This window comes from Pimephales promelas, chromosome 23 (genome assembly GCF_988280905.1).
Source record: "Pimephales promelas chromosome 23, fPimPro1.hap1.1, whole genome shotgun sequence".
In the NCBI taxonomy this organism is placed as follows: Eukaryota; Metazoa; Chordata; class Actinopteri; order Cypriniformes; family Leuciscidae; genus Pimephales; species Pimephales promelas.
In genome coordinates, this window is record NC_142791.1 from 1,212,719 (window position 1) to 1,237,236 (window position 24,518).

General features: G+C 37.7%; 1 protein-coding gene across 2 annotated transcripts in view; it reads right to left on the reverse strand.

Annotated features, from left to right (window-relative positions):
- The window catches only part of msi2a (musashi RNA-binding protein 2a), a 225,030-nt gene that overhangs the window by 167,335 nt on the left and 33,177 nt on the right, over window positions 1-24,518 (reverse strand). The window lies entirely within an intron of this gene.

Consider the following 24,518-nt stretch of genomic DNA (forward strand, 5'->3'; position numbering starts at 1 on the left):
ACTGTAAATGTTCTAAAAAATACTGAAGAAGAGAAAAAAATTAATCATCAATTTTCCTTTTAGCAACAAACATTAAGATGTATGACAGAAATAGAGCAGATATTTTTACCAAACAGACAGTGAGAATGAGATTTATAATCCGTTTCTGAAGTGCCACTATAAAAAATTTACAATAAAAAAAGGGCTGAGTTTTGAGCTTATGACCCGTACATGACAAGACCGGCCGCTATAAAATAACACTTATATACAAAAAAAAAATGTTCTATTGCATTGTTCAAGACATGACTATAGAATTTAACTTGCAAGTTTACATATAATCACAACTTAAAAAAATAGTGAAGACAAAAAATGGTCAATAAATCTAATGCTTTTGTCACAAAAAAAATGTCCTAAATTCTTTCTTAAATAATATATAAACAACTTTCATACATTTATGTTGAGTTCAAAGAAATAATAATAATATTAAGAAATAACAATGTTAGGTTATACTGGGCGCTATTCTATTCTACAATATTCACTAATAACAGTACAATAGACCATCCTAAGTCGATTTATTGCAGTAATTCCTCTCTCAACAGGTAGAAAATGCTTTGAACACCAGATTATACATGACAGAAAAAAAGTCATAATTTTGAAAAAAAAAAAAAAAAGTGTGATATAAATTTTTGGTCAAACCGCCCAGCACTGTATCTATATCTATTTGCATGAGCCTGTGTGACACTCATTCATGATGCAAATCAAGCCAGTGGCCGGAGATCAGTGCCTAAAACAAGCAGGCTTTCTGGGGTTTTCGGGGTCGTTCAACCTGCATATTTCCCAGCATCCCTGTTCTTATCGGCACAGATCCGGCTAATGGAAACAGCAGCTAGCCCTGATCCTGCACTAGCAGCAGTTGTTTCATCCGAGGCGTTCCCCTGCCCTGTCTGTAGATGCTTAAGTTTTTAGCCGACTCTTTATGCTCTGTGACAGGCCTGCCCACAGGGCTGATGGGATTTCTACAAGCACTGCAACAACGCAATTACTTTCTATCCTGCTTTCTCTGTGGTGACAACCCGACACGACTGCCTAAATCCTCCTGGAGAAGAGAGACAGACAGGAGCTTGCATGTTATACAACTTGCATTATTTCCAAGGGAAACACGTATAACACCGGCATCAGAGTGGGTAAACTGAGAGAGCAGCGGCATTTCTCTCTAGGACATGTAGGAAGAGGCTAGCGATAACATGAGCACGTCGCCCATTATTTGCGCAGGAATCTGCTTCTGACACTTATTAAAATGAGATCCGAGTTATGAAGATGTATTCCCAGCTCAGAAACACATGGAGGAGCCGGAGAAATGGAGGAGATTTCCACCAATCTGCTCACACACCTGCTTGTGTTTTAGAGACGGAGACTCCAACAGCAGGACAAGGACACACTCAAGACACTGAATGACCTCTCTCGGGTTCCCAGAAGGACACGGCCTCCTCTCTGCTGCAGTGAGTGTGTTCGAGTGTGTGAGATATCTGTCGCAGGGTCACTGGTGTTTCTCAAGGACATCTTTCCCTCTCCGAGCCTCGATAGAATTAAACCGAATAGAATTAAATGGACCGGAATGGTGTCTTTTTTGCTGAAGGATTTTAAGGGACATTAGGGGTAAACAACATCAGCCGTATGGAAAACAAGATATCCAGCCTCTATTTTGAAATAAAGAGCGTGATATCTAATATTGAGGTCATTTGCATAAAGAATTCTTAAAGACACGGAGACAGAAAAGGTTTACCAGCATTATAACTTCGGGGAAAAAAATAAACCTCTATATCGATAAAGAAGGGATAATGTGTGTGTTTGCTGGTGTGTGGTGAGCGTTCTGGCGCAATATGGCTGCCGTCGCATCATCCAGGTGGATGCTGCACATTGGTGGTGGTTGAGGAGATCCCCCCCTTCTATGTGAAGCGCTTTGAGTGTCCAGAAAAGCGCTATATAAATGTAACGAAATGTAACGAATTAATAATACACCGAAAAATGGAAATTCTGTCATCATTTACTCAATCCAAACCTGTATATGACTTGCTTTCTTCTGTGATATGAAGATATTGTGGGGTTTTTTTGATCATACAATGGAAGTCAATGGGTTCCAATGTTGTTTAGTCCTCAATATTCTTCATGTATTTTGTGTTCTGCAGAAGAAATGCATCCAGCTTTGGGATGACATGAGGGTGAGTGAATTATTTTTGGGTGGACCATCCCTTAAAAAATACAAAGAAAGTGGCGCTTGTGTTTTAGCTCTTGGATCAACTAATGGTGCCAACCTAAAACCCTGCGAGCGGTTTGTGTGAGAAAACGAACAGTGTTTATATCGTTTTTACTTCTTGTAATCACAGCCACGTCCAAGTGACCTAAAAATATCAAAATTAAAACAAAGTGGAAACAAAGACTATCCCTTTAAGGGAATAAATAGTTTAATCTGAAAAAACGGTATTGAAAAAACGGTGTTTGAAAAAAAAAACGGTATTGAAAAAATGGTATTTGAAAAAAAAACGGTATTGAAAAAACGGTATTTGAAAAAGAAAACGGTATTTGAAAAAGAAAACGGTATTTGAAAAAAAGGTATTGAAAAAAACGGTATTTGAAAAAAAACAGTATTGAAAAACGATATTTAAAAAAAATGGTATTGAAAAAACGGTGTTTGAAAAAAAACGGTATTGAAAAAATGGTATTTGAAAAAAAAAGGTATTTAAAAAACGGTATTTGAAAAAAAAAAAACGGTATTTGTTCTGTAAAATGACATTTTCACATTTAAAAGTAAAGATATTTAAAAAAGGGGGGAAAAGTAAGCGAACCAAATCATGAGCTCTAACATCTGAGTTTTGCAGTAGAGCCACTGCCAGAGCTGAAAAGCCTCTCTGAAGAGCCTCTCTATGACACACACACACACACACACACACACACACGGTTCCTCCAAGACAAAAATGAGAGCCTCTCTCACACACACGCACACACTCTCTTATCCTCCATGGCCCCTGATTTAGTGAATGACAGTATTTGTGGACAGCTGATTACAGTTGTCTGACTTTGGCTTGGTCTCTCCAACAAGGCCACTTGAGCCAGAGGGGATCCGTTCAGGCCGAGACCTCTTTCCTGTGAGGAGCTTCTCTTCATCCCGCTCCCAATCAGAGCACCTTCTCCCTCAGCTTTTCTGCCTTCTGTTCGTTTTCAAAAAGGAGTGATTAGAACGTGGCCGAAGCCATCAGCGATCCACAGCGGCTCTCGCTTTCCCAGCGGTGATTACAGGGTGAGACATCCTGACACCAGATCAGCACAAACACACACACACTGGAAGATTTAAAGCATTTGTGGTAATTCAACATCCCTCCAATCTAAAATTAAAGTATCTGAGATGAATCTGCTACACTCTTAGAAGAAATGGTTCTATTTAGAACCAGAAATGGTTCCATCCCCCGCTTCAAATATGGAACTCAAAAATGGTTCTATATAGAACCATTTTTTTTTTTTGGTAAAAGGTTCTATTGGCCAAGTATGGTTCTATATAGAACCCAGAGGAACCCTTTTTTAAGAATGTATCGAATTTTTAGGGGTTCCAAATACGTAGCGCTGACAGAACTTTTTAAGGTTCTATATAGAACCTTTTCTTCTAAGAGTGTATGCTTACTTTATAAAAACAAACCAGTGTGATGTGGTTTTGAGTTATTGCCTCAGTTCTGGCTTTCATACGTGCTGTTTTTATGAATGAATAGAGGGAGGAAGTGTCCACACAAACAGCCAAGTTAGATTCACTCCGTTAACCCTCTGGTTGCTTATTTCTGTTACTTGTGACATGGCTAAAGTCTTATTACACTGTATTCAGCACAAACTCTGCTACAATAATACACTCACCTAAAGGATTATTTCTCATTAATGCAATTATCTAATCAACCAATCACATGGCAGTGTCTTCAATGCATTTAGGGGTGTGGTCCTGGTCAAGACAATCTCCTGAACTCCAAACTGAATGTCAGAATGAGAACATGGATCCATCATGCCTTGTTCCCACTGTGCAGCTGGTGGTGGTGGTGTAATGGATGTTTTCTTGGCACACTTTAGGCCCCTTAGTGCCAATTGGGCATCGGCCTACCTGAGCTTGTTTCTGACCATGTCCATCCCTTTATGGCCACCATGTCCCCATCCTCTGATGGGTACTTCCAGCAGGATAATGCACCATGAATCATTTCAGATTGGTTTCTTGAACATGTCAATGAGTTGACTGTACTAAAATGGCCGCCACAGTCACCAGATCTCGACCCAATAGAGCATCTTTGGGATGTGGTGGAACGGGAGCTTCGTGCCCACAAATCTCCATCAACTGCAAGATGCTATCCTATCAATATGGGCCAACATTTTTTTGTTGAATCAATGCCACGTAGAATTAAGGCGAAAGGGGGTCAAACACAGTATTAGTGTGGGGTTCCTAATACTCCTTTAGGTGAGTGTATATCCACAGCATGTGTGTAAAAGTTAGTAGTTTTGAGATGACGTTTATGCGTGGTTTGTGAGAAAAAAAATCTCACTGAAATAAGGTCATAAAACCCATACTGATTATTTCGTCGCAAGACTTTTGAAAATTGTGTCACGTAGCCCTTCAGATGAACAGAGAGAGATCCGCTCACATTTATGAACGTGGCACTGACATCTGCACCCTAGGTGAGCTTCCTACGCAAAATTAATATCCACAGGAAATGTGAAAACACACAGAAACAGTGAATGTTTCACTGGCGTCACAGAGTGATAACTTGTGTTATCAGTGGCAGCTTAACTAAATATACTCTCAGAGGGAGAAAGACAGAGCGAAAGATCTGTCAGGATCATTCCTGCAAAATACACTATCGCGAAAGAAAGAAAAAACTTTTATACCGCTAATTGCTTATAAACAGAAATGGCATTAAATTGAGAATTTAAAAACAAAAAAACAAAAGCTGTGCATGTAAACAATGAATGGCGACTGCATCGACGGCTGGACGTGTCCGGGAAAAAGAGGACGGTAACCCCGACTACTCAGCTTTCTCCACAGAACAAGAGCCTGCTAGCTTAGCTTCCAAAACAAGATGGCCGACACTATGTGTTCATTCTGTGAGTGAGATCGCCCTCTATGGGCGGGTTGAGGACATGCGGGACAGACCCGACTACTGACTGGAGTCTTTAGCCTCTCAAAATGACGATTTTTGCGTCATCAGAGACAAAAAATACATAAATCTCTCGTCTCGGGGGGATATGAGGGGGGAAATACCTATATTTCAAATAAATGCGGTACATTTGAACTTTCTATAAATAAAAGCATATTGAAATAATCATGGTTTCCACCAAAAATATTAAGCTGCACAACAGCTTTCAACAAAGAAGTGTTTCTTAAGCACCAAATCAGCATATTAGAAAGCATATGATTACTAACTGCAGTAATGATGCTGAAAATTCAGCTTTGCATCACATGAGCAAATTACATTTTAAAATAAAATAGAAAACAGTCTTGCAGAGTTAAAACTTTTTTTAAAAAAACATTACAAAAACATTAAAAAACACTTGCTCTCTAGACATCAGTATTAACCATTTAAAAACGTATAACAGTCACCCACTAGTCATTACATAACAAAACCATCTCTGAAATAAATTTATATAAAAAAAAAAACTGATCCAGAAGGATTTCTTATTGCTATTGAGGAATACTAATTTCATGATTATGAATTGCTAGCCTCAGGCTGAATTTATGCATTTGCGCTTGGGATGTGTTAAGAGTTTAACAAAAATGACCTCAAATGTAATACTGCAGTTCTCTCTCTCTCTCTCTTTCTCTCTCTCTGCACCCATGGTCCCGCTGAGTCACCATACACCACAGCTGGAGACGAGAGAGAGAGAGAGAGAGAGAGAGAGAGAGAGAGATGCGTACAGCAAGCTGGCACAGTCGGATCTCTCTCTCCCCTCCTGACGCTGGACTCACAGATGACTGGGCACCAAGCTGGCACTGCCATCCTGCAGCTCTGCCCTGCGCACACTATAGAGCACCTTCACGGCTGCCGGGTTCAGATCAGCTCTCTTCTGTACCGCAACCCTGTGTGACTCCCGTAACCTCATCACCGCCAGCTTTTAAACAGGGGCCAGTGAGCAGACTCATCGACCCACCAAACCTGCCAGTTCACAAGAACTCAAGCGCCGAATCACGTGGGAATGAATCCACACAAACCATCTGGGCTCTAAAAGCTTAAAAAATTGTGAATGTTTATTTTAAAGTAGTGCTGTCAGCATTAAAAGTGGAATACCTAAGATTTTTGCATTAAAATATCCCAAAATCACAAAACGCCAGTGTTATATATTTAGTTAAGATGATAACTCACAATATTCCAAATGTTTCAAACAATGTTTAAATCGCGAGGAAATTGAGATTTTAACCAAGGAAACGGGGCGTGCGAGTCGCCAGTCGATCGCGTCATATCCGCGTTACCTCGTAGTCCTGGACAAATGCGGAAGTTGTAGTTGTGCGTTAGCGTCTATTCGCGCATTTGTTATGGAATGGAGCACAATTATTCTTTAGCGATTGCACCTGGTTCTGTCGACAAAGACAAGTCTCATAAACGCAAACAGGGTTGGGTATCGTATGAATTTGAACGATTCTGATTCAGATTCTGATTCCGATTCCTTGTTTCGATTCCGGTTCCCAACGATTCTCGATTCCGATTCTTTTAAGAGGCAGGGTCAAAAAAGTTTAGCTAACCTTGCTAACCAACGGTCTTTCTGAAGGAAATACTCCTTTTGTCACAAATTTTGCATTTTGCCGAGATTTCGTTATTTTTAGAAAAGTGAAGCCACACTTTGGGCCGCCGACGTAAGCTACTCATGTTCGACGAGCGCGGTTATGCCAACACTTCCGGTAGACGCTTCTTCGTTGGTGTTGTTCAGCGGTTTCTTCTTCCGGTCGGCAGACTGTGAATATCGAAATTTTAACTTTTGAACGATTCCGGGAAAAACGAAAAGTTAGTCCCGGTTCCAATCGATACTCGATTCTCGATACCCAACCCTACGCAAACGTCAACGAACGGGTCAACCAAACGACCCAGAGAAATAAAACCAGCTCAACGTCGGTGTGGCATTTCCTAAATGGAGAGAACTTCGTGAAAAACTCGAACTAGAAAGAGACGCCGATCTTGCATGTGTTTTACTTGACAGGTGATTAACACCGTGTTCTGTATGCAAATTTCATGTCAGCAAACGATGCAAAACAATTAGTTTTATTGTTAGAATGTCTTGTTGTCTATGCATATGATGTGAAAAATCGTGAGGTCATATTCACCGCGAACACTGTTGGCTGTATCTTAGAAAACGACGTTTATCCGAAAAGTGTTTCGACCGTCCCGGCTCTCCCCTAACATCTGTGATAACTAATTTACTTTTCTTGCGGTTATTTCAGTTTAATGAAAAACAAGCACGTCACTAAACGCAACAGTTATAGAAATCGAACTTTACCTCATCCGTGACAGCTAATTTTCGATTCCCGTCTGACTGATTTATCCACGGTGGAGTTGAAAACAACAGTTCCCATCATTCCGCGTTCCTCCACGGCGTCATCAAGCAAAGCCGTTGTTGTTGTTGTTTTGAATGTAGCGCCCTCTAGCGGCATAAAATCGTAGCTATTGTAGCTTTAACGCATGTGATTCATTTCAAAACACCTTAAAACTATTTAAAGCAATTAACAATGTGTGCCATTCTTTTTTTATTTTATATTTTGTTACCTATAAGGCTTTGTTTTTAAAATAGGGACATTAGTTTGGATGTAATGCTCAGTCACTTGCAAAATAGTAAAACCATCCTGAAAAAAATGGTGATATGATATTTTTGCCATATCGCCCACCCCTTACCCGAACCGTAAGTTGACCTACTGTCTGGCGTCTTAACCTTTGGGTAGATTTCTTCTTTCTTTGGGTAGATCTTTCAACATAATCGGATACAAAAGCTTCTGAATTTACTTCTACTGCATTTCATCTCATTTATTTCAAAATCATCAGCAAGAGAGCGACTCAATTAGAGCCAGACCGATATATCGGCAGACCGATATTATCGGCCGATATTAGGCATTTTCCAAACTATCGGTATCGGCAGTTATAATGGCCGATAAATGAATATTTCAAAAATAAAATAAAAACGGACGAAACACGCTTGAACCATGTCATGAGTGTTGGAGTTGTATAGTTTGTCCACCAGAGGGCACTCTACACCGTTCCTGTTGGCAACACGAAACATATATTGCTTGAATAGCAATTAAAAGAACATCCCCATCAGTTCTCTTAATGGAAATAAGCAGGACAAATTTTATGCAATTTGCAGTATGACATTATCAATTTATAAATTATGGCTCATCATAGACTAGCTAACCACAAAGCTAGCTAATGCAACTCCCATCAGTCTGTTCTCTTGTGACAATAAAAGAAACAAGTTTTTCAATATTATTTTAGTTAAAATTCATAAATAACTACAAATAACTAATGTTAGGGAAATCTGTTAATGTTGTGTTGCGCGTTTCTGAAAATAAAAATAAAAATAAATATCGGCCGATATATCGGAATATCGGATTTTAAAACCCAAAATATCGGTATCCGCCTTCAAAATCCTTTATCTGTCGGGCTCTAGACTCAATGAAACCTAAAATACACATCCACAATAACTGGTCTAGCCTAAATGTAGTCTGCCTGATTTAAAGAACATGAAGTTGCACATTGAGATACGCCGCAATATAGACCTTAATTGAACACTAAAACCATCCCACAATAGCCCTAAACACTCCAAAGCTGTCATTTGCACATCTCTTAGGTCCTCAAAAAGAAGCTGTTCATCTAAGCAAGAAACGCAGCATCTGGTCAGCCTCTGGGGAGTCCGAAACACTGAGTTACCCTAACACACACACACACACACACACACGACGACTAACCAAATCTCTTCATCTCATTTTCACTGACTCACTCATTTTTCCCCCTTTCTGCTCTCCTCTCTCTATCTTCTGTAATTGCTCCCAGATCTCTCATTTCTCAGGCACGCTCTGCTGCGAAGCTCTTAAAGATTTAGGCACCTCACATAAACCCAGACCTGTCGTACACCTCGACAGAACCGTAGGACCACTTCATCTCTCATCACTACTCTCTTTCCCGTACCCTATAGGTTCATAAGGCAATTAAAAACAAAGTTCTTGCCGAATGGAGCCAACGGGCTCGTAAAATTGTGGGTCACTTCAGACAAAAAAAAAACAGCTCTGTGCGTTCTTTTCACAAGGAATTATGATGATGTTTTAAAAGCAGTAGGGTAAAGGAAAATAACCCCTTTGAATCACTCAAGAGACAAGCGGCACTCGAGCGGATGTCAGAAATGGGTAAATGGTGAGTAGAGTCCGACCGATAAAGGATTTTGAAGGCCGATTGGGTTTTAAAATCCGATATTCCGATATATTGGCCGATATTTTATTTATTTATTTTTTTAAACTGGAGATGATTAGGCACAAATTTTGTCCTGCTTATTTGAGTTAAGAGAACTGATGGGGATGATCTTTTAATTGTTATTCATCGTGACCAACTCAACGAGTGTAGAGCGCCCTCTGGTGGACAAACTATACAACTCCAACACTCGTGACATGGTTCAAGCGTGTTTCGTCCGTTTTTATGTTATTTTTGAAATATTCATTTATCGGCCATTATAACTGCCGATACTGATAGCTTGGAAAATGCCTAATATCGGCCGATAATATCGGTCTGCCGATATATCGGTCTGGCTCTAATGGTGAGTACATATCAATGAAATGGCATCATAAAGAAGCTTATTTATGCAACAAACCAGAATAAATCAGGTTTACAGTAGAAATTTAGTTTATCTACCCATCCATCCCCATAGATACAATGCATACAGTGAATCAGGCATGAGGGCGTCCCACTATGATGCACAACACTGTCTATGGTTACTTATCGGTTTCGCTGATGTGTCACATTTGCAGTGATCAGGAGAGTATGCAAGTTTCACTGTAAAAAAATTAAATAAAATCAATAAAATTGCAGCAAGCAATATTATTAATTAAATTTAACATATTAGAATTGTGTAATAACTAATCAAATTAATTCCTTAAAAGTTAACCATTTAAAATGTACACAAACATATCTGAATAACAGATGTCAAAGATGAATGAAGAACTCTTTATTTTGTATTATCAATATTGAAGACACCTGATGTTAACAAGCATAATCACTGAAGGAGAAAACTCATTTTAAGTCACCATTATGCTGATCAGTGTTTGTTTTAATTGGGCTTTTGACCCTTAAGTCATTCACTTTAAGTTTTGTTTGGCTGATATACCAGTTATGACAGTCGGATGAACAAATAGAAAAGGTTTTCTGATGGTGTTGGTTATGTTTTAACAATCATTTGTTTACAATCATGAACTTATATTCATCACTGATCAACTTTTAAGAAGTTAATTTGATTAATTATTACTCAATTCTAATTTGTTCAATTTAATTAATAACATTGCTTATAATCTGTTGCCACATTTTTATTGATTAGATATAGCATATTCATTTTTACAGTGTACCATTTTATGCTTTAAAAATTAAAAATATCTAAAGTTAAATGTAATATGAGGAGATCTGAATGTTTTCCATGCTCCTTCAGGAAATTCGAAAGCACAAAACAAGCGTATTTAACCCAAATTGCTGAGGGTGCTTCTTATTTACCTTGTGCACATCAGAACCGCCTAATGAAACCTTCAAGCACAGCTTAGTGTGTAATGAATAAACATCGCTAAGTGACACAAGGTGTGGGGTTTGAATGTAAACTGCACATAGCTCTGCGTCCCTTTGATAAGGGCAATTACAACCCATTAGAGACTCTGACAGAGCCTTTTGCAGAACACACAACTGCTCTAATATCCATTACACAACTAAATGAGATCCTGGGATTACAAACTGTCGAATACGAGAATCAAATCCACAGTTTAAGAGTGTCATATTAAGCTGAACAACCAGAGCCCAAGATGATATTCTCTTCCCTGATACTTTAAAGCCAAAAATCACCAAATGCTGCATAGTATGCAAATCAAAATTAAAGTAGACAGCTTATTGGTCAGTCATAAATTCAGGAGGGAAACTTAAGACACCCTTTCCATATTGATGTTCACTCAATCTCTTTCACTCGCTTACCTACACTCTTAGAAGAAAATGTTCTATATAGAACCTTAAAAGGTTCTATTTGGAACCCCTAAAAGGTTCTAGACACTCTTAAAAAGGGTTCCTATGGGTTCTATATAGAACCCTGGGGTTCCATACTTGGCCAATAGAACCTTTTACCAAAAAAATGGTTCTATATAGAACCATTTTGGAGTTCCATATATGAAGCGGGGGATGGAACCATTTTTGGTTCTAAATAGAACCATTTCTTTTAAGAGTGTAAATTATACAACATGCACTCTAAACAATGCTGGGTTGTTTTAACCCAAATTTGAGTCAAAAATGGACAAACCCAAATGTTGGGTAAAAATGTAATTTAAAATTAACCCAACTTCAACTGTATATTTTTTTAATTACATTTTTAACCCAACATTTGGGTTTGTCCATATTTGACCCAAATTTGGGTTGAAACAACCAAGCATTTTTTAAACAACCCAGTATACAAAGACATTATGCAAAACTGTTCAAAAGTTTTTGAGAAGTCTCTTTAGTTCACCAAGGCTGCAATTATTAATGCAAAAATGCAGTAAAAATGTTGTGAATATGAAATATTACGATATAAAATAACCACTTTCTATTTTTTAAAATACGTTAACATTACACTCAAAACAATGCTGGGTTGTTTGAGCCCAAATTTGGGTAAAATATGGACAAACCCAAATGTTGGGTTAAAAATGTAATTTAAAATTTTAACCCAACTTCAACTGTATATTTTTTAATTACATTTTTAACCCAACATTTGGGTTTGTCCATATTTGACCCAAATTTGTGTTGAAACAACCCAGCATTTTTTTGAAACAACCCAGTATACAAAGACATTATGCAATACTGTTCAAAAGTTTTTGAGAAGTCTCTTTAGTTCACCAAGGCTGCAATTATTAATGCAAAACTACAGTAAAAATGTTGTGAATATGAAATATTACAATATAAAATAACCACTTTCTATTTTTTAAATACTTTAACATTACACTCTAAACAATGCTGGGTTGTTTGAGCCCAAATTTGGGTAAAATACGGACAAACCCAAATGTTGGGTTAAAAATGTAATTTCAAATTTCAACTGTAATTTTTTTAATTGCATTTTTAACCCAACATTTGACCCAAATTTGGCCTCAAACAACCCAGCATTGTTTACAGTATATAAATGTCTTCATGGTCACAACAAAAAAATGTTTTCCATTTGTTAAAAAAAAATGATAATAAATCTTATTGACCCCAACCTTTGAACAGTAATCTACGTGCACACCTGTACAGGTTAAACATCCATTATAACGCCATGTCTACTTCCTGCCTGGCTTAAATGGACTTACAAGAACTAAGAAAAAGAAGGACTCATGGAACTGAATGAACATCCGTCACACGCAAGACTACCCAGAATTTCTCATAGCATCTTATTATAACCAACAGCATTAGACATATTAATAAATATTGAAGGCGGATTAGTAGCTATATTTAACAGCAAGGAAATGTGGTTTTATCATGCCTGAATGTCTTTCATGGAGAGTATATAATTATCCTGAGAAAACCAGGAAGTTTAAAACCCTCGAATCAAAGTCTAAAATAATTGAGGAAAGAGACAAAAAGAGGAGGGGATCGCTTCCTCTCTCTCTCCTTCGCCATGCACATCAGAGCAGCTCAGGCCTTCAACAAAACAGGTTCCTGAGTTTATTTACATAAACTTCAAAATACCGCTCTGTTTAGGAGGAAACAAAGACGGCAGACATCAAAGTTCGTAAGATCTGGCCAGCGCCTCCACGCTGCAGCCACCGCAGGCCTCCAGCAAACCTCCAAAAAGGATGTTTGCTTTATTCCCACCCAACAAACTCGCTTTCTTTTGTCATTCTCCATTGAGAACGTGAACATCAACCCAGAACACCGAAAAAATGTTTTTATCGGTATTGGGGGTGAATTTGTCAGTGAACAGAGGGTTTCCAGAACACATCGCTTTTTGAAACCAGGAGACAAATAAAGGGAATGGGGACGACCACTGGAAAATTTCTGAATAAATGTCCAGATTTAGACAACACTGGGTTGCTATAGGGCTCAAACTATTGTTTTAGTTTTAATCAATCAGAGCGGGTTCGTTGGATATGACTGACTTTGCTGTGGTTCATTCTATCATATTTACAGGTCTAAACTAGGGATGTCAATTTTCACAAATTCCCAAGTTTAAATTAACGATTGATTAATCGATTAAACCATTACAAGGTCTGCAAATGCTGATCACAAAGCAAACAATTTAATAAGAATGGTTTTTAATCTAAATAAAGGGTTAGTAGGATTGTAAAATGTTTTGATGCGATTGATAAATGAAATTAATTATTTAATATATAAATATAACGACAAATACAATGGGATTTTGAAGGCCGATACCGATACAAATATTTGTTGGTTTTAAAATCCGATATTCCGATATATCGGCCGATATTCTTTTTTTTTTTTTTTCAGAAACGCGCAACAAAACAAACAGATTTCCCTAACATTAGTTATTTGTGGTTATTTTTGAGTTTTAACTAAAATAATATAATAATGCATTTAAAAAAACTTGTTTCTTTTATTGTCACAACAAAACAGACTGATGATAGTCGCATTAGCTATCTTTATGGTTAGCTAGCTAGTCTATGATGAGCCATAATTTAGCAAATGGATAACGTAATTTTTTTAAAACATAAATTTTCAATATAACAGGTCGAGGAGAGATGATGCGTCTCATTGCTATAACTGTCACGCGCTATTAAAGAAATACTTCAGTCACGTTGTCAAAAGTTAAAAGGACAGTCAGTCAACTACACTGGAATGACGTAACGTAACGTAACTATTACTAGTTAATTCCGCTTCACTCTCGGCTTATTTAACTCACAAATTTTGTCCTGCTTATTTGTGTTAAGAGAACTGATGGGGATGATCTTTTAATTGTTATTCAAGCAATGTATGTCTTGTGACCAACTCAACGAGTGTAGAGTGCCCTCTGGTGGACAAACTATACAACTCCAACACTCGTGACATGGTTCAAGCGTGTTTCGTCCGTTTTTATTTTATCTTTGAAATATTCATTTATCGGCCATTATAACTGCCGATACCGATAGTTTGGAAAATGCCTAATATCGGCCGATAATATCGGTCTGCCGATATATCGGTCTGGCTCTAGTTGTAATGTTAGTTCTTGTAAGAAAATTTCTATTTTCTACCTTTTCTGTCTCTGTGTCTTTAAGAATTCTTTGTGTAAATGACCTCAATATTAGATATCACGCTCTTTATTTCAAATAGAGGCTGGATATCTTGTTTTCCACATGGCTGATGTTGTTTACCCCTAATGTCCCTTAATATCGTTCAGCAAAAAAGACACCATTAACTCAGACCCTCCGTTTTATTATATAATGTCACTGACATTATACAATTTTATTTTTTTTGTTGCTTTAAACACTAAAGTTGGCTAGACCTGAAGGGGGAGGTTGGGGGGCACAGCAAGAGGAAACCGGGATCAGGGCCTTTTGTCCCCGTTCATGCGTGTCGTCTCTCTCTGAAGACCTCCAGCATGCAGGCAGCGGGGTGTGTGTGTGTGTGTGCCAGCAGACTGAGCTGCATTCGTGCATGCCTGCGGACCGCTGTTTCTGGGCTCTGCTCTGGAGGGATTTCAGCTGACAGCTGTTATTAATAAACGAGTGTTGGAGGTCAGTTCATTCCTCCGCCTCCTCTCCACCTGACTCCACGCCCAGCATCATACCAGCTGCTCAACGCACCTCTGCAGGAGCCACGGACACAGAAATGCTCTTTAATCAACAGCTACACTGACTGGGCATCCTACATTATCAGGCAAGTGCCCAATAATAATAATAATGTGTCAAAACCCTTTATTATAACCTTCATCATGGTTTTGCGTTTTACAGTATAATGATGCTTCAAGAAATAGTTTATTTCAAAATGAAGTCAAAGGGGCTCATCAAATGTCTGGTTACCAACATTTTTCAAAATATCTTCCTTATGTTCAGCAAACGAAAGAAATGCATACATGTTTGATGCAACTTGAGGGTGAGTTAATGATGACAGAATTTTCTGAAGTGAATTAATGCTTAAACAAACCTGTTCAGTGTCCACCGGTGGGCCCAAAGCCATTACATTTTTAAATACGTAATATCCTAATCTTGACAAACTATATATCATTTGAAAGCATACCATCTCTAACTTCCATATTTGGTGATTATATTATCAAAATAGAGCCTTAATTTATCAATTTGCAACAAGAATATTTTCATAGACCTGAGGTGTGTTTAGACCTTTATTTTGAAATAATGACGATCATGAAAGAAGGGTAGAAAACAAAGTTTGTTTTCATGCCAAGAGTTCAAAAGATAGCATCCGTTCAATTATTTTAGTAAAAAAAAAATGTCTGAAAATGTTTTAAATATAAAGAAAAATAATAATAAATTCACCATTTGTGATGTGGCAGCGAGCTATAACGCACATGTGTGTTTGTTGTATGTCTTTCTGAGAGGTTGAATTCATATCAAAATCTGCCACATGTCTCATATTACTTCTGAATAGGATGTCTACTTCATAAATTGTATGAAAATTGTGGAAATAATGGTTCAGATCACTCAAACACATATAGAAATGAAAGCGCCCTTTGGAGTCTGGTTGCGCCCTAGTGGAAGCGTTCGGTACTGCGGCCAAACTGAAAGCTCATTTTTTGAGATATCAACTTAAAATTTGTTCAGATTTTTGGCTTTGATTTTTCTGCAGTTTTAGAGTCGCCCAGCTTTTATATAAAATATGAATAATTATTTATTTTTTTTACATTGAGAATTTTCATAAACTTCTATAACTTTTTTTCACATTCACTTTCTTAATTTGTCACTTCAGCAAAAATCTGTCACGAGACCAATCTTATGTCTATATTTCAAAGCGTTCTTGAATTACAACCATTTAAGTTTGAAATGTGCATTTTCATGTACATTCAAAAAGGGGGGTGACACTTTTTATATTTAAAAAAATAGTAGCCTTTTTTTTTTTTCATTTTAGTCAAAAAAATGTGAGTCTTTTTCTGATTTGTTAAATGTATGGATGGTTTTAAAATGTGTTGCTATGGTTATCACTGGGCATGCATTTACACTTCCTGTTTAAATTCCAGTGATAACCATCAGGGCCGATGGCTTCCGTTTCAGCTCGGACCCCTTACCGTCAAGACTCGTCTGAGAGCACAGAAGCCCCTTTTCCACCAAAGCAAAGAAGAAAACAGTCACAACATAGAACAAATAAATGGAAAGAAAAAAAAGACACAAGACAGGGGTACATAACTTATCAGAAAATATTACATATCAACCGAAAAGATTAAAAGACTTACATATTTCAATTGTTTTTAAAGCTTTCTTGGTACACGCGTTAGAGATAATCCGAAAGTATTTTTTTTTTTTCTTTAATTGAAGAAATACATGCAGGAGAACGTAAAAGAGGTAAAGCAAAGACAAATTATACAGAATAATTCCAAATCAAGTGCCATAAAAATAATTATATTACATTTGATTACACAATTATAAAACATAAAATAAAAAAAATTAAAAATTAAAAAATAATAATAAGCAATGTATGATATAAAGCTGTTTAATCTTGACTATCAGATCCAATACATAATAATTGTTCATATATTTTCAGGAATCTATTAAATTTTTTATTGCTAGATAAATTAAAAGATTTAAGCAGTGAGTCTACTTCAACCAAAAAATGTGAGAAAATAGGAAGTGATCCCATAAATTTCTGTTTATGGATAAAAATAAAAAAATTAAAAATGTATGGCGACGTACACAGTGACGTAACGACGTCGTTCCCTGGGCGCTCTAGTCAGTGGAAAAACAAACAGGTTCTGAAGCGGTTCGCAAGTTGAACCAACTCCGAACCAACTCTGAACCAGCACCAGTTCAGAACCAGTTCTTTTTTTGGTGGAAAACGGGTAAGAGTGTCGTTTCCACGCTCACACTCCTGAACTCAAGCCATTGAGAGTCGGCTGTGGGAAATCTCATCCAGCGAAACTGCAAAACTAAATTGTGTGCACAAAGATTAAAGAGGCTGTCGTTTCACTGCAGGTTTCTGTGCTTCTACCTGTAAACACACTCCACAAAACCTGAATCATCATTAATGTGTGAGAATGTGTGTTCAGGACAGAGTGTTAAACTGTTCCCTGAGGAACTGTGACCAAGCTGAACTCTAAACACACAACGTGTGATGTGTCTAGAGGGCTTAAATCTTCAGTAACACACTCTCGTAGCGCATCAGCCTGACGATGATCAAACTAACCCATTCAGCCTGCAGTGAATTAGACTTGCGTCAAGCGTTTCCACTGGAATAACAGTGATTTCAAGAGGCTGCACTCATCTCAACGAGACAAACGCTCACTCTTCCTTCTCTAGCGACCTTTTTCTCCTTCTCTGGTCCTGCTGTTTAGCATTCTGCCCCTTTCAGCATTAAAAGGGGTCATATCATAAGTCACCACATTATTTAGATAAAAAGCTTTGGACGACGAAATTCAATGTAACTTGAGAAGTCAATACTTTCTCCCCACTTAAAGGGATAGTTGAAATTAATTTTTGGCATTTTTTAGCTTTCCTCAAGGGCATCCAAGATGTGGGTCTAGGTAGGTCAAACCGTTCTTGTCTGTCAGTCATATAATGCAGGTCTATGGTCACCACCTCAAAGAGCATGCACAGAGAAGTCCAAATTAAACGTGATTTAATGACTTGTAAACGTAAGTACACATTGATGGCCTAAGACACGAAACGAGCGGATTGTGTGAGAAAACGAACAGTATTTATATCGTTTTTACCTCTTCTAACCACAGCCACGTCCAAGTGATCTGAGGGCGCTTTGTGAAAACAAGAGGTAAAAACGATATAAACACTGTTCGTTTTCTCACACAAACCGCTCGTTTCGTGTCTTAGGCCATCAATGTGTACTTACATTTACGAGTCATTAAATAATGTTTAATTTGGACTTCTCTGTGCATGCTCTTTAAGGTGGTGACCATAGACCTCCATTATATGACTGACAGACAAGAACGATCTGACCTAAAAATATCAAAATTGAAACTGTGGAAACAAAGACACCTACATCTTGGATGCCCTTGAGGGAAGCTAAAACAAACCAAAAATTAATTTCAAAGTGAACTATCCCTTTAAAATATATATATGTATATATATATATATATATATATATATATATATATATATATATATATCTGTAATAACAACTTAGAAGGACATATGCTAATTTGCGTCAGGTCCCACTCCCAGCATAAACTTCCATTCACATGTTTCTGAGACGACTGGAGGGTTATTTTTCTTTATTTCTTTATTTATCTATTTTTTTTTTTTTACATTGACCTTCTCTTTTTCTCTCTCCCGCACCTAAAGAGTGTCCGGAGATGGTTAAAAATAACACCAACAGTGGGCAAAGTCGTCATTGCCCTTACCTAACCTGCCCCATGCCACAATTAATCACACTTCCAGGTTTATAAAAAAGAGCCCCAAGACACACACACACACACACACACACACACACACACACACTCACAGAGAGGTCTCCTGAGTTGACTGGGTCATGTGTTTTGACACTCACTATCACCGTCAGCAACCACAGTCGTGCAATCACCTGCATCTGCTGTCAAGCATCCACACACACGTCGAGAGACCAGTCAATCACAGCCCCACGGGCTTATAGGAGGCGGTGTTGTGGCAATACACTGAATTAAATAATGATTTCATCAAGTGGAGACATAATCAGGACATAAATGATGGGACTCACACACAATCAGCAAGCAATTACTCATTTATTATGAGTTATGTCGCCTTGCTTTTGGCTTGCTTTGAGCTTGCTCAGTTGGGGTTATTTAGTGTTTAGCAATGTTGTTGATCTGTGTTGTGCTACTTTCATGTTATCACTGTGAAGCTGCTTTGATACAATCTGTATTGTGAAAAGCGCTATATAAATAAATGTGATTTGATTAGATTTGATTATGTTTACCAAACTGATAGAGAATCAAGTTAAAAAAAAAAATATCCAAAGCTGCATCTGTAGGAGGATAATCTCTTCACTTTGCTTTGTTCTTTTTCACAAAAAGCTCTATTTAAAGCTACACTGTGTGATTTTTACGCCCATCTAGTGGTGAAAAGGTATATTACCATCCAGGGAATATATTAGTTTCTGTTCCTCTCAACTCCTACGGTGGCCAATGTAGTCCAAGATTAACATGGCTTCCGGTTCGACCTCGTCCATGAGTGTTAACTCAAACGTAAAGCTTGAATTAACGGGTATGTCCCTCTTTGGCTAATGTACTTTCAAGATGGAGGGGCAACATGGTGACCCACATTAGAACCCCTTACCCGTATGTATTTTCAATGGCATATTATACACTCACGAGAATACTTTATTACTTGAACGAAGTAAATACACATTAATGAGCACGTATATGTTTGAAAGAACTAAGTCTTTTTAGACAGAATTTTTGGTGGTGTTTTCGCGAAGCCATCGGAAGCACTTCAACCATATTCAGCACCAATAAAATGTGCATTAGATGTCCCTCTAGTGGACCGAACGTGTAACAACAACCACATGCTATAGTGGCATTGGCGATTCATAAACGTGTAATGTCGAAAATATTAATAATAGGATCAATTTTAGCATTTAATATTATAATATTCGAATTCGAACAGTATTGTAGAGGAAGATTGACAGCCCTAGCAGACACTGTATAAAGGTCCTAGCCAGTGGTGGAGGAAGTACTGAATCTAAAAGTACAAATAACCAGATAAATATTTACTTTAGTAAAAGTAGAAGTAACACAATGACAACCATACTTAAAGTACATTTAAAATCAGGTACTTTTTACTTTTTACTTAAGTATTAAAAGTAAAAGTACTTGCATAACAATTTATTCTCTTAATGTCTATTTTTTTCTAATGATTAATAAAACATTTAATTCTAACTCGTTCCATTTCGTTCGTATTCCACTCGTTCCAACTCGTTCGTATTGAACACTCCTATAGTGATGTTCAATAATTATGGAAAAAAATTGTTGTCATCATTTCTGAAACAAGCTTGCAATTAGGCAATATGCACATCATGCTTATCCATACTAAGTTATATATTAATAACTATTTTTGGCAGTAAACGTGATTAATTTATGGTGTTATTCTGAACCTCTTGGCTTGCCATAATCCTAACCAAACGTATATTACACACGGTGCGTTTCCTATGCACATAAAAACAAATTTTCGCGTATAAATTGCACGATAAACACACTGCGTGCGAGACGCATTTAGTTGATGTATCTATGGCAACCAAACGTCACTGGTGAGACAAACGTGCAACGGACGGACGGTCAGATTACGTTTTGGCCGGGGAAAAACTGATCAGAAAATGTAATGAAAAAAGTTGTAGAAATGTAGTGGAGTAGAAAGTAGAATAATTGCTGCAAAATGTAACAAAGTAAAAGTAACTATTTATTCTATTTAAGTAAAGATACGTGAAAAATGTACTTAAGTAAAGTAACAAACTATTTGTACTTCGTTACATTCCACCACTGGTCCTAGCTAGCATGCTATTTTCTAAAACCTGTGGAAAAGATGTTTCGTCAGCTAAACAACAGCACACTTCAATCTCTCTCAGCCTCATTTTCACTCCTGTCAAAAATTAAGAAACCTCCTTGCACTATTTGTGTAGTTGCCAACTATTAAAAACGTTTATATTTTGGTCGTTTAGCAGGTGCTGTTTGAGTTATGATTCTGCTGGAGCTGTCAATGTAGACAGACAGACTAGCAGACAGCAAGGCAGCTCATTAGGCTTTGGAAAAGAGCTATAGCCTAGAATTAGAAAACGATAATGAGGGTTAACTGCTTGTGACCGTGATGTTATGATTTTATTCTGGGACATAGTCACACACATCTTCATGTAAAAGAGGAGTGCGGTCCCGGGTTGAGTGGAGACAAATGGTCTCTCTCTCACACACTCTCACTTGGAACGCCACAGTGTGTAAGAAAAAAGCCATTTAAATAATAATTAACTGGGCCATTTAAAACCACTCTGCCCCACACAGCTAATTACCCCAGACGACTTCTGCCCTCACTTTCCCATTGTGCCCCAGAATAGAAGTGGATTCAACGTGGACCGACGTCACAGTGCTGGCCTTTGAGAACGACAGATTGAACACAACTACCCGAACAGCGGGAATGCACGCCACTTTATGATTCAACGTCTCACGGATAAAGTGAATCTCCATCACAGGGCAAACCAGCACTGAAAATATATCTGAAAACAAAGGAGATAAAACTCGAACATAAAACCAACGCATCGTAGGGCTGGGCGATATGGCGATATATATCGTTACCGCGATAGAAAACGTCAGTCGTAACAGATTTTTTTATTCCGTGTATACCGCGAAATGCAAATAAGGGGGCGTGGTTAACTCCCATGCAGCTCGCGTGAGACTGATGCTGAGATTTGTCAAAGAAACATGGACTACTACTTAGTCAACACTAACAGTAGCTGCGGTTTGGTTTTCATATTGCTGCTCTCCTTCTTGTCACTTCTAAACTGACGGGTTGCCAGATATAACAAAAAGAGCAAAACAAGCCCGTTAAAACAACAGTGCAGTCTCCGGTTGTGCAGGAATACCCTTCTCCGTTAAAAACGCAGTATAATAAGCACATGTGGTAAAAAAAAAAATTATAATTATATTATATATATTATAATTATATTATAAACTGATTGATGAAGTAAAGCAATGCATGAGATTGAAAAATTATTTAAAGTTGAAATGCACCTATGAGTTGTATTTAATATCAATCTGTTGTGGGAAGTTCATCTAAAAGTGTTTTTTATTTACTATATTTTGATATAAAAATAGTTTACCAAATAAATAATTTACCAAATAAAATAAAAATAAATCAAGGTGACATACTTTTCATCTCTAAAGTATTTGGGTTTATTTATTATACAAAGCCCTTTTTGTCGATTTTTTTTTTTTTTTTTTTTTTTGAGGATAACTATATAAATAACTATATCGTGAAATATATCGTTACCGTGAAATAAAATTAGTCATATCGTGAAACACAATTTTGGTCATATCGCCCACCCCTAACGCATTGGTTACTTTAAATACAGCAATTCACAATCTCCTCTAAACAGACCTCAGCGATCCTACAAATGACGACGGCTGATTCATTCCAGTCAAATACACACAATGAGTTAAAAATAGAGATCCTCACTTCCTGCTCCCATTAGCTCCGTCTTAGAATAGAAGCCCCACATTTATAGAAACGCCAACACAAAGGAGAAAGACAGGAATGAAGAAAGTGTTGAATAACACACTGTATGAATAACTACGGAGGACTAGTCTAGCATGAAGTACAGTCAATTCATAACAATATTAGACTGTAAAAAAAAGTCACGCAGTGGAAAAGGAAACCATGAGTCAGAGCTGCATGATCTGACTGTAAAGGTCAGCGTCAGGTCAACGGGACTGTAATTAAACTGATTCATGGCTAAGATTTTCTACCCCACCTTTAAAGGGGGCATATCATGCAAAAGCCACTTTTTTATGTCATCCAAAATGTGCATGTCTTTTTTTCTTCAGTCCAAAAGAAATTAAGGTTTTTGATGAAAACATTGCAGGATTTTCTCCATATAATGGACTTCAATGGGGACCAAAAGGTTTAAGGTCCAAATGAGAGTTTCAGTGCAGCTTCAAAGGGCTTTAAACGACACCAGACGATGAATAAGGGTCTTATCATGTGAAACCATCAGTCATGTCAAAAATAAATAAAAAAGTTTAAGTTTTATAAGCTCAAATGCTCGCCTTGTTCTGTGATAAGCGTTCGTGACTCTCCTGTTTGAACTCGTTCATCAAAATGAACAAATCTTTTTTCGAGTCATGACTCGAAGGGTCCTAGATAAGACTCTTATTCATCGTCTGGTGTCGTTTAAAGCCCTTTGAAGCCGCACTGAAACTCTCATTTGGACCTTGAACCGTTTGGTTCCCATTGAAGTACATTATATGGAGAAAAATCCTGGAATGTTTTCATCAAAAACCTTCATTTCTTTTCAACTGAGGAAAGAAAGACATGGACATCTTGGATAACATGGGGGCGAGTAAATTATCAGCAAAAGTTTTTACAAAAGTGAACTACTCCTTTAAATGCATTTTGTTGTATATTTGGAGTGTTTATAAGTACAGAAAAGATGAAATTATTCTCTTCAGGTGCTTCGTTTATATCTTTATATTCTGTTTTGGTCATATTTTTCAACCTGTTCAGATTTTTCTGTTCTCTGTTACGTTTTTTTAACTATCACGTCACCGTATTTGCAGCGGAACTGCCAAATAAGGACATCGACTACCGGCCCAACACTTCGAGCAATCCGCCATTATTATTTCTCGATTTTGTAGTCCGAGCTCAATGATGCGGAAGTTACGAGAGGGCAAGTCAAAATGTTCGGTTGTTGGATGTACGTTAGTGACCTGAAGCACTTCAACAACCTCCGCCAGTATAAAGAAGGGTTTGCCGATCGACTTGAGGGGTAAATTCCTTCTATCATTAGCTGCTGTGTTTTCTGACGCTTTTCTACACGTAAGTTATCATATTATTATCAATACAGATTTTTCGTGGTAAGATTAGACCGTAGTCATTTATCTTGTCAGTCTGCTTGTTTTAACAAGAGAAATAGTCGACTTTCACTAATAACACAAAACAGTTAACTCACATACCACTGCATCCATATGAAGACGTTGTTCTGCAGGTTCGTCGTCGTCTTCATCAACTCGCTCGCTCTGGCTCGAATATGTAAGGCTTGATGGACAAGTCTTCCGTTGTTAACATTTTGTTAACGTGTGAATAAAAATGTTCTTTGAAGCTATAGTAATCGTATATCTCTTATCAAACTACAATAATGGCCGAACATGGGGAGTTTTGAACTGACCGTGAACTCATCGACCTGGAGAGCGGGCGGGAAAAATCTCCTTTTTATTTAAAGGGGCCGCTTCGAAACGGGTCGCTCACAGACGCACATCAGAAAAGGGGCTTGTGGAGCTATAATAATGAGGAATTCAGACCCAAGCATTGCAGTTATGCTTTATATAGACCTGAAATGTATGATTTATAAGTAAAAATGAATGATTTAAAAGCATGATATGTACCCTTTGAAAAAAGAGAGATGTCTTGTCTGGACAGAGAAAATCCCATGCGAGAAGAGTGGACATGAAAAACCCAGGAAGAGAGATAGGTGACCTCTGCCCTCTCCAGCGGGCACTGAAAC